General features: G+C 37.5%; 1 long non-coding RNA gene across 1 annotated transcript; it reads left to right on the top strand.

Annotated features, from left to right (window-relative positions):
• The first annotated feature begins 4,208 nt into the window (after positions 1-4,208).
• LOC143262696 (uncharacterized) lies at positions 4,209-5,913 on the top strand. The gene is made up of 2 exons (XR_013036408.1): positions 4,209-4,316; positions 5,772-5,913. It is a non-coding gene; the product is annotated as an uncharacterized LOC143262696 (long non-coding RNA).
• The last annotated feature ends 5,475 nt before the right edge of the window (positions 5,914-11,388 follow it).

Raw genomic sequence — 11,388 nt, 5'->3', positions numbered from 1 at the left:
ATGTACATCCTCGTCCAAAAGTATTGGGACTATATTTATTTAGCATAAATTATAATATTAAAAATAAACAAACATGGAAAATAAAGAAGAAATAAAGAAGAAGTAAATTTAAGAATAAGTTAAAATAATTCAGGCAATTTCCTATCGAATTTTCTGCAAGCCCCCTGATACTTTTGTAGGGGGGTGTACGAAGCACCCGGACACCGAGCGACTGCGATCTCTTTAAAAATCGAACGAGAATCAACGTTCTTGGAGAAAAAGCGCTCGTTTACGATTTGGTCCAGCAATTAATAATTAGTTTATTGGGTTGTTGGCGGTGAAACGTGCTCGACGTGCGGAACGCTTTAATTGAAATTGGAGCAGAAGCGGCTCCGTGGTCAATATTCCATGAATATTTAGCACTTGCGAAAGAACTCCATGAATGCCTTCTCCTCTGCCGGCATTATTAAATCGCCGGCGTCTACCGTAATGTATTGTGCGTTACGTATTGTCGGTGTATGAAAACAAGCGCGAACGGCGCCGCGCCGCGCCGGGATAAAGGGAACGCAACCATAATATGCTGACGATAATGAAAGTGTGTTGCAGGCAAGAACGGTCAAAAGTGCCCTAAATTCGGCTCGCCGCGATGTCGAAATACGATGAAGCTGCAAATAACTTGTGCCAGCAGAAACCACCGCCTGCCGAAATATGGCTTTGCAATCGTTATTTGCAACGTTGTTTGTTAAATACGGGCCTTGAAACGCGACGCGGGCGACCTTTACCGCGATTCCGTGCCAATTCCCGTGATTCCGTATTTAATTGTTGAGAAAATATTATTAGCAACGTTATAAGCAATTATTATTATTTTTATTATTTAAATTGGTTTCTTTCATGAATTCGGACGTATTTTGAACGAAGACTTTGTGGAAATTGTGGAAGCTTTCATTGGACGGATGTTTTTTTAAACATTGTTTATACCGGCCTTTATTGGCAAATTTTTGACAATGGATTCGTTGATAAATTTTGTCAGTATCTGATTTATTATACTTGTTTCTTATTTTTGGAATTGTAACTCAATTGTGATTATAAATGTTAATTGAAAATTCGATATTATTTCACTTTATATATAAGTACGATTGTAATATTCAATCTTACTAACTTGGGCACACTTACAATGAAAATCATATAAAAGACTATGACTTTTCTTTTTGGCTTCTTTAATATTATAACTTTTAACAGCAACTTTCATTGTAAGTTAATTGTGATTTAATATCATTGATATTTCAATCAATTAATTTCAATCAGAACTTTGATTTCAATTATCGATATTTATTAAAAATTTGCGGTAACCTCAATGTTATTATTACTGTAATTTTCAAGTTACTTTGGGCACGATTTCAATAAAAATTGTGTAGGAACTGTATTTGAATGATCTTAATTCTTTTCCTTCATTTGATGTTGCAACTTTTAATAGCACATTTAATTGTATCTCTTATAATTTACTACCATTATCTTCAGAACAAAAATTGTAATTTAATTATGATTTACAATAAATACAAGTATCCAATACATTCGAATATACTGTAATTCGAATATACCGTGTCGAATATACTGAATATACTGTAATTATCAGACTGCAGACTTTTATGCATTTATGGCAAAAATGTGTCACACTGTTTTCGACTTATCAAAACTATTCCAAGAAACAATTTATTTTTACACAATGTAGATATTTCTTACAACCGTGTTGGAAAATTGATATTTTGCATAAAGATCCGCAGTTTAGTAATTACAATTATATGAAAACTCGATAAAAATTATAATAACTCCTTGACAAGATAATTTAAGAGGCTTGTCTTAAATAGAACACCCTGTATAACTAGCGTTGACATTTCCAAAATATCACCGTAAACATTAACATGTTCAACTTTCTGAACAAACCCTCCTCAGGCCGTCGTAAAGAAGCAAGCTTACAATAAGTAAATAAAACCGCAGCGTTCATTCGACAGAAAAGTGTACTTTGCAAGTGCAGGGACGTACTCCTTGGAAAAAAGATCACACTCCCCGACGTTTGAGCTTGACACACAATGTAAAATTACCTTGTTCAACTTTCTCCTATTTACTACAGAAACAGCGGCTCTCTCGAAATACCATCGTTCCGACTATTGTACATACAATTTCATTCTCAGCCTCAGTCTAAGTCTCAGTCTAAGTCTCAGTCTCATTCTTAGCCCCATTCTCAGACTCACTCCCATTCACAGTCTTACACTCAGTCTTAATCTGAGTCCCATTCTCGGTTTCAGACCCATTCTCAGACCCATTCTCAGACCTATTCTCAATCCCATTCTCAGCCTCATTTTCAGCCCCATTCTCAGTCCCATTTTCAGTCTCATTCTCAGATTCATTCTTATTCTTATTCTCGCCCTCATCCTCATTTCCCGAAGCCAGTCCCCGCCCGTGCTGCTCTACGTCGGAATTCGGCACGCTCAGCACTATTGCGTTCCGGAAAAAAGTGCGTGAGCGGTGTCGTCACACCGAAAAATCGGTTTAAAAGCCAGCCAAATCGTCCAAGCATTCAGTTCGCTACGATTGTTCAACCGATTCTACATCGATGAATTCGTTAACAGCATGTCTGTGCGGTTTGTTGGTAGCTGCGATGGCAGTGCAAGCAATGCCAGCTGGCAAACTGGAGACCAAGATGGCCGAATCCTCGGCGATCAGTCCCAAGGATTTCCATTTGGAGGATGCGGGTGCTGAGAAGGACAGGCTGAAGAAGCAGGCGTCCTTCTGCGTGGAGATCCGTCCAGGTGCTCAAAATGGACAGCAGGTGTGGACTCAGGATGGGTCGCAGATGAAAATGCAGGGCCTGAGCGTGGTGCAACAATCGCAGGTGGCGCCACAGATGCAGAGTTACAGCTTCCAGCAGGCCCCGCAGCCTGTGCAGTCTCTGGGAGTCTTCCAGGCTCCTCAGGTAGCAATTGCGTCGTGCTTTCTAATTTACCGTGCTTCTCTCGACGCATAAATTCACTATGATCTGCATGTATCTTGATTTTGTGTTATTTCTTGAGAATCGTGAGAGATTTAAAGTTTTCGACAAAAGTTGTTCGTTTTTCGTAAGAGCTCTCATTTAGTAAATAATTCATCGATTGTTAATTTCGATCGATGAAAATGTACACGTAATTCTCCATTTTGTGTCATAAGTCTTTGTAATTATTTGTATAATTTAAAGGGAGAACTTATGCGTTCGAAGTTTTTTTTATCGCTTATGGTTACAGTAACACTTAATTTCTCGGTGATTCGAAGAATTTATTCGAAAAATTGATTCAAAGGATGTCTTCGAAACGTTATTCGAGAATTTATTCGAATCATTATTTGAATGTAACATAATTCGAATAAAACTTTACTCGAATCATTATTTGAAAGAAACTTTATTCGCGAATCATTATTTGAATAAAACTTTATTCAAATCATTATTTGAATTCGTTATTTGAATAAAGTTATATTTGAATAATTTATTCGAAAGATTAGTCGAATAAAATTTTATCCGTAAAATTTATTTTCAAACTGTACGAAAAAATCATAAAATTTATTCGAATTGTTCAAATGAAATTCTACTTGTATAATGTCCAACTCTGCTATTCCGCCATATCGTTGATTTCGTCGCCACTGTGAATTCTGTTGGCGTAGTACCGATCTCCAAACTTCAACGCTAATTGATAGTTCTTAAAAATTCGTACCGATGGAGCTTGTGTGTCTTATGAAATAGTTTTCCATCCTCAGGCATACGTGGTGCCCCAGCAGTCGTTCGTGGTTCCCCAGCAGGTGGTGCCCCAACAGGTGGTTCCCCAGCAGATGATGCACCAGCAGGTGGTCCCTTCGGTGCAGACTCTGCAGATCATCCAGCCATCTCAACCTTGCCCTCAGGAGTCGAAGGTGCAGATCGTAGAAAGGAGAGTCGAGGTCCCAGCACCGACTCCAGTCCCCGAAGTGGTCACTGTAAAGCCCCAGCCCCAGCCCGAGAGGATCGTGGAACCGCAGACTCAGGTGATCGAGACCATTAAGCTGGTCCCAGTGCCCCCAGTTTGCAAGAATAAACTGGTTGTCGTGCCCTCCAAGCCCATGGTGGTCGTTCCTGAGCCAACTATCGTCAAGGTGCCTCATTGCACTCATCAAAGCGAAGGGATGACCTGCAACTGCAATCAACAGGCGATAAGGGCTTCCGCCGTAGGACCTGTTGATCACATGCATCACATGCACATGAGGGCTCATACTCATCCCATGCACCTTGGCAAGATGATGACTGACTTTCGTTTCCTCAAGGACCCAAAAGCTTAGAGGTAGGTGAGGAAATGTGTTAAATGAGCATTATTTAGGGACTTCGGAGTGTTAACCAACGCCGGGGTGCTATTGAAATATGAATTCAGGCAATTTTATGAATCTAGGGAATTTCGGTTTCATGAATCGGTGGCTATCTTTCGGGGATTCACAGTAAAACAGGTTAGGGAAGTTTTTGTTTATTTGTTAACCTGATTTTACGAGATTCACAATGTTGAATTCTGGGGGAAATTCTGTTTTATAATTGCATCAATGCAGAACAGAATTATTTGGAACTTAATTCAAATGGACGGGTTGACTTTTTTAGATCCAAGTTCAGGAAATGTGTGGTTATGTTTGTCAGTTTCCGGCACTCTGCATCGAGATTCCTTCAAGTTAGATGCTTGAGTAAATTGATAGTTCGTAGGGTTGAGAAGGAAAAATTTTCAATTCTGAGTCTAGCAGTTTGGGGAATTCTTGTTTTATGAATTGGTGGCTATCCACAGGGATTCGCAAAGTGGCAAACTAGAGAGTTATTGGATTATAAATTCATAACAGTGCAGGTTACTTACGATATTAAATTCTAGGGGATTTTTTACTATGTAGAGCAGAATTGTTTGGACCCATATTCAAATGAAAAGTTGATTTCCTTTTTAGCTTCAGGTGTAAAAAATGTGAGGTTATGTTTAACAGTTTCAGACATTATAATATTGGGATTCCTTCGTGACAGAAGCTTAAGTAAATTAATGGTTTTTCAGCTTGAGATTTTTCAGTTTTTCAGTCCAGGAAATTTTGTGTTTCATAAATTGCTGGCTTGTCTCTGGATATTCAGTGTGTGGCAAGCTATAGATTTGATTTATAAATAGAATGTTTGGGGACAGAGTGGTGGTCTAGTGAAAATGTTATTTTTATAAGTCCATCTATACAGTAAATATCTATTTTAATCTTTATTCAAACGAAAAGTTGATTTTTTAGCTCTGAATCTAGTAAATGTGAGGTTACGTTTGGATACTTTTGCAGCACGACGTATTTCTTACACTACAAAATTAAAATTTCTTCTCTTCTTCTATAAGATGTTTAATTAAACGCATGATTCATGGGGTTCGGGCAAAATCAAAAAATATTAAACGACCTTTCACGAATCCGTGGCAGTTTAAGGCTAGGGAATTATTGGTTTATGTGCTGGCAACAGCGCCTAGGGGATTCAAAATGTGGACTTTTAGCAATTCATGTGAAACAAAATAATTCAAAACTTTATTTCATTAATCCTGAGTGATTTTTATTGAAGTTTCTGGGATTATTAAATAATAATTATTAAGGATATTAAATAGACGGGGACATTAAAAGAGGGAATTAAATTAACATTGCAAAAATTCGTTATCCGATGCGAGAATAATAATTCCAACAATGTGTAGATTTATTTCAGCGAGCCTGGTGAAACTGCGAAATTTAATTTCGGCTCATTCTCTGTATCGCAGATGAGCAATACACGTTGGATTTTCTGATGACTCTACAGCGAACGCGATGACGATCGATCTGTAGGACTCTAAAAGTAGATTCCGATGTAATGCTTCTGTACGCTCTGCGAGATCAAATAAAATGAAAAATTTGATGATACAATCACGTTGTTCAGCCGGCTAATTAGCCAACAACTCCCTGTAATAAATTTCCTACGAGCTAATTTAATTCCCCATCGGAAGTTTCCTCACCAATATTTAAATCTTCGGTCCCTCTATTTATTTTAAATTACGCTTTTCGGTTCGGCGGCTTTTCACGTGAAATAATTACACGCCGTTTAATTTATCTCATTACGTTCATACTTGCTACAATTACGTCATTGATTAAACAACGAACAGCCGTACTTTTAATAATGACTCGAACATTTGATACGATTTTAACACACTCCCCGGCCATTAATTCTTTTCAGTTTCTATTCTCATCGTTGTTTAAATAATTTATTAAATGGAAGGTATCGCTATTACGAAATATTTAAACAATTTCGCAAAATTAAGCTAAAAAAGGTAGTAGGCTCCTATATATTTTGTGACTTTTATATAAATTAATTTCGAGCGATGGATAAGCATATAATTTTATAAATTTGGCATACTTTGGGCAGACTTGGCATACTTTTACACTGTCCGACACGATTTTTGGGTTCCTATAGCCACTATGAAATTCTTGTAGAGCTTCACTCCCTGAACAAGAATCCGTAAACCGAATTACTCCATCACCCTCAGTTTTTTAAATAAACGAACTTTTGTAAAAACCCAAAATTTTCGACAAAAATGAGGTATTGCAAGAGAAAAGTAAAAACGTTAGAAAGTTCTAATTGGTGTTGAAAGATAGAGGAGTTACCAACTCCAAATACTCTGGTGTGATTTTTTGTGTGAAATATAACACAGTTTGGTGATTATTATCCACAGAAATATGTAAAAAAAAACAGAACATTGAAGTACTAAACAAAATTCAAATATTATTTACGAAAAGTGGATGCCCCATTGGATCTCTCCATCGGTGTCGATTACGCGTAGTTTCGGCCCTGTCAGACAGAGAGAAGCGAGCAGCGAAGCTCATGGCGGCAAAACGTCGTGTACATGTTGCCGTCGAACATTTTCTCGATCTACTCGAAATGTATATCGTTCCGACGCTTTTACCGGGCCGTTTCTTCTTCAGAAATGTCTACAGAATCCGATCCTGGGTAGAGTTTTCGTGCCGAACAAAAAACTTTTCGTAAAAATACAAAAATATTGCGCAGAAACTGCTCACGTCGACACTTTTTTAAATTTTCACATTAATTTATTGTTATTTAGGACCAAAAACAATTAATAAATTGCATGCCATTATATTCGGGAAACTCTCCTCTATCTTTTAACACTAATTAGAACTTTCTAACGTTTTTACTTTTCATGCAATACCTCATTTTCGTCGAAAATTTTGGGTTCTTACAAAAGTTCGTTTATTTAAAAAACTGAGGGTGATGGAGCAATTCGGTTTTCGGATTCTTGTTCAGGGAGTGTCACAATCTTGTCGGACAGTGTAATTAGTGATATATAAATTGTGACAATTAATATCGTTTTTTAAAATCGTTTTACACTCTAAATTACATACACATAGCTTTACTATTAATATTATGGCATCGACATAAAAATATACGTCATTAAACGTGCAGCAACGCTTTTACGCTTTGAAAGATCTTCGAGAAACAGGTCTGTCAATTAAAAATATTGGAAAAAATTATGGCATTGGCATTAGAACAATTCAACGCATTCACATGATGCTACAAAAATGAATGCGCTTGGAAACAAAAATAAACGCGAACTTCAGCGAAGAAAAATAGTAAAGCTACATTATTACGATATACTAAATAAAAAATTATTATCATGGTTGGTACAAAGAGGGATACTAGGAGACCGTATAACCGATGCTCTTATATTAGACAAGGTGGCGGAATTAAGAGAAAATTTTCCGTCATATTCGGGATTTAAAGCGAGTCATGGGTGGTTAACAAGATTAAGAGACAACATGGCATACGCTTATCAAACATAGACAGGGAGAAAGCTAGTGTTGATCAGGATGCATCAAATGCTTTTATAATCGATTTTGAAAAGATGGTAGAGGAAGAAAGTATAAGTTTGGAAAATGTTTACAATATGGACGAAGGTGGACTTGTATGGAAAGCACTTCCAACAAGAATACTGGCTAGAGAAGAACGTTCCCGGCGAGATCGAACAGTGAACTGTTAGATCTACGGAGGTCGTAAGTCTCCGATTCAATCGTGTATGACACCGAGTCTGCGCGATTTCCTATGACTCTTTCGAGTGATACGGATGGTAAGTTGATAAAGAATGGTTTTAACATTGGCTGATATCAATAACACTATATTTTAACATAACATAACAATTTTTAACGCTAGGGTGACTAACTGTACTTGGCTTAGAATGAATTGAGTTGATGGTGAGACTATCGACGGAGTCTTAACCGAATTTTTTACGCGTTGATGTCTGGTTAGTATCTATCCGTTCGTTGTCTGTTTTGTTTTTTAAGAAGATTCGTTAGGGGCGTGAAGTTTTCAATGAGACACTCGGATTCAATGTTTTTTCAAGTTTTCCGGATCTAGAAAGAGAGGCAGTCGTTTTGATATATTTATATTATATATTTATATATTTATCACCTAATACAGTATCTGATCTGGAACCAATGGATCAAGGGATCATAGGAAAAACAAAAAGGTGACCGCCCCGAAGTAACAGTCACTTGCAGGTATGAATCGTACCTGCGAGTGAATCTCACGAAGAATCCGCGCGTCTCGAAGGTTGACCGTGGCGCAGGTAATAAGACTGGGGAAAAAGTGGGTAATTGGGTAATTGGTGTTGTGCAGAAGGTAAGGGGAATACGTGACGGTGAGAGAATTTTGGCGACCAGATGTAGGCAGCGTTGAAGGAAATATTACAGGCAGGAAATAACGGCTTTTCGGTATAATTAGATACTATTATTACGGTCGCTTATTTGTTTGTGGAAAGACGCTTGCAGTACAGATGGAGTCGTTTGGTAATTTTCGGAATCTATTGTATGGTAGGGACGGTGTTGGGTCGAGCGTTCGAGCCGCGTATGCTTTATTACTATAGATAGCTTCTATATACTTTTAACGCGGAACAACAAGTCTTAATGGACATGAGGCGAAAAAAGATAGAATTACAATTGGCTTAGGTGCAAATGCGTTAGGCACACATAACATTATGCCTATTGTAATTTATAAATATAAAAACCTAAGAGCTTTGAAACATGTACTTTCATTACCTTACAGGCAGGAAATAACGGCTTTTCGGGTAATTAGATACTATTGTTAATTTTACTATTGGTAATTTTCGGAATCTATTGTATGCTTATGTCCCGACGGTGTTGGGTCGATCGGTCGAGTCGCGTATGCTTTATTAATATAGATAGCTTCTGTAATACTTTTAACGCGGAACAATTGTAGTTTCTAAGTTGATGATTTTTTCGAGCCGTCTTCTTTCCGGCAATAAAGTCATTTCTGCATTTTCGAGTAATGCACGCCTCATCGGCAGCATTTTTTATAATAGGGTCATTAGCACGCACCGCTTCGGTCGCCCGTCCAGGCTTTCTTGCTACCTGCGGCACTGCGTGCTACGTCACTTTTACATCCCCTTTCATTGCGTCACTGTTCAATCAATTTCTATTCTTCGTTTCTTGTGTCATTGTGTCATTCAACAAAAAGTCTTAGTGGACATGGGGCGAAGAAAGATAGAATTACAATTGGTGTATGTGCAAATGCGTTAGGCACACATAGCATTATGCCTATTGTAATTTATAAATATAAAAAGCTAAGAGCTTTGAAACATGTACTTTCATTACCTGTAATTTTTAAATCGCAGTCAAATGCACGGATGAGTAGAACGTTATTTTCAGATTGATTTGAAAACCATTTCAAACCATCAGTAAAACAATATCAGGAGGAAAAACAAATATCGGAGAACGTAAAATGATGTTAAATGATTGCGAAGCCTACAAAATTTCGCTACAAGAAGAGGAAGATTTTAAAATTATATATTTACCATCTAATACAGCATTTGTCCTGGAACCAATGGATCAAGGGATCATAGGAAAAATAAAAAGAATTTTCCGGCACAAGCTTTTGCGACTTGTTTTAACATATGATCAAGGAATAAATGAATTTTATGACGATTACACATTAAAAACCTGTATTGACATTTCATCGGATTCGTGGTTCAAAGTTACAACAAAGAACATAAAAAATGCATGGAATAAACTGCTACATAATAATAATCCTGCTGGCCCTTCAATTCAATCACACATGGGAGAGTTTGAACCTGATTGGCCAGAGATAATGAGTGCAATTACAGGAGAGCAATGCACCCTGATACATGCCACACAATTTTTATTAGACTGTGAGGAGGAAGAAAGAAGGAACGAAAACGAAAAAACAGAACTGCAAAATGAACCAAACAACCACAATAAATTACATGCGGCCCTTAAGTTATTGACATCTTACAGTAAAAGAGAACCACCTTACATACAACACCTTATGGAGGCATTAAAATTATATCTTTTGAGCAAGGATAAATTAAATAAGTAAGTACATACGTATTCATATACAATGGTAAAAATTTGCAGCCAATTTGAATATGAATTATTTACAAATTAATGTTTTTTTTTACATTATTTGTTATTAGAAAATAGAGGAAAAACACCACCTTGTTATAACGACGTATTTTATTTATTACGTAATTTACTAAAATAAAATGAATTACAGATTAAGTATCAAGTAAATAAATGTTGTTCAGTCTCATTGCAAGGCTGGAAATCTGTTTCGGTTTCCTTCCGTATTCAGGAAGAAGATCCGAAAGAACGAAATTATTTTATTGTGAAAAGGTGAAAGTTTTAGTATTTTAGGTGTACCCGGTGACTACGCGACGCATCCCGATTGCCATAGCCAGGGTGGTACCAGCGATCGCGAACTCTCTGACCACCCTTCGTACCTGCGAAAACTGTGACAGCAGCGCACCAATTTGCATCTGATCGATTGTACCAAACCATCGGAAAATAGCATTTAAAGCGACAAATTTGAATTTTTTGGGAGAATCAAATAAACATCATTGCCTAAACTTTTCACCATCGCACACCACGTGCATCTTGGCAGCGCATTACGCGCAACGTCTATCGTCTTTGATTCTATTGGCAACAGAAATATCTGTCCAAACTATATCACGTTTGGTCTCATTTGAATCAGAAATCCATCAGCAATATGTTAAAAAAAAATCAGTATTAAAATGTTAAAATTAAAAAAAATCTATGTCATTGTATTATGAGCTGTCTTCCGGGAATTCGAGTCAAAGGAGCCGGGGCGCGTGCCGCAGCACACGTGTTCACCGACTCGCATAGCGAGAAAATCGATAAATTACAGGGTCGCGCAATATCTCGGTGTCAGAAGTGGCATACTTAAGTCGCGCCAGGAAGAGAGACACTACTATACATGTATATACGGTCTAAGGACGTAACGCCCACGCGACACAATCTCTCAATAAGAGCGCGGTCCCTAGATCGAGACGTTCGATC

The sequence above is a fragment of the Megalopta genalis genome, unplaced genomic scaffold (genome assembly GCF_051020955.1).
Source record: "Megalopta genalis isolate 19385.01 unplaced genomic scaffold, iyMegGena1_principal scaffold0193, whole genome shotgun sequence".
NCBI lineage: Eukaryota > Metazoa > Arthropoda > Insecta > Hymenoptera > Halictidae > Megalopta > Megalopta genalis.
Note: the sequence above shows the minus strand (reverse complement) of the source record. Positions and strands in the feature narration are given on the sequence as shown.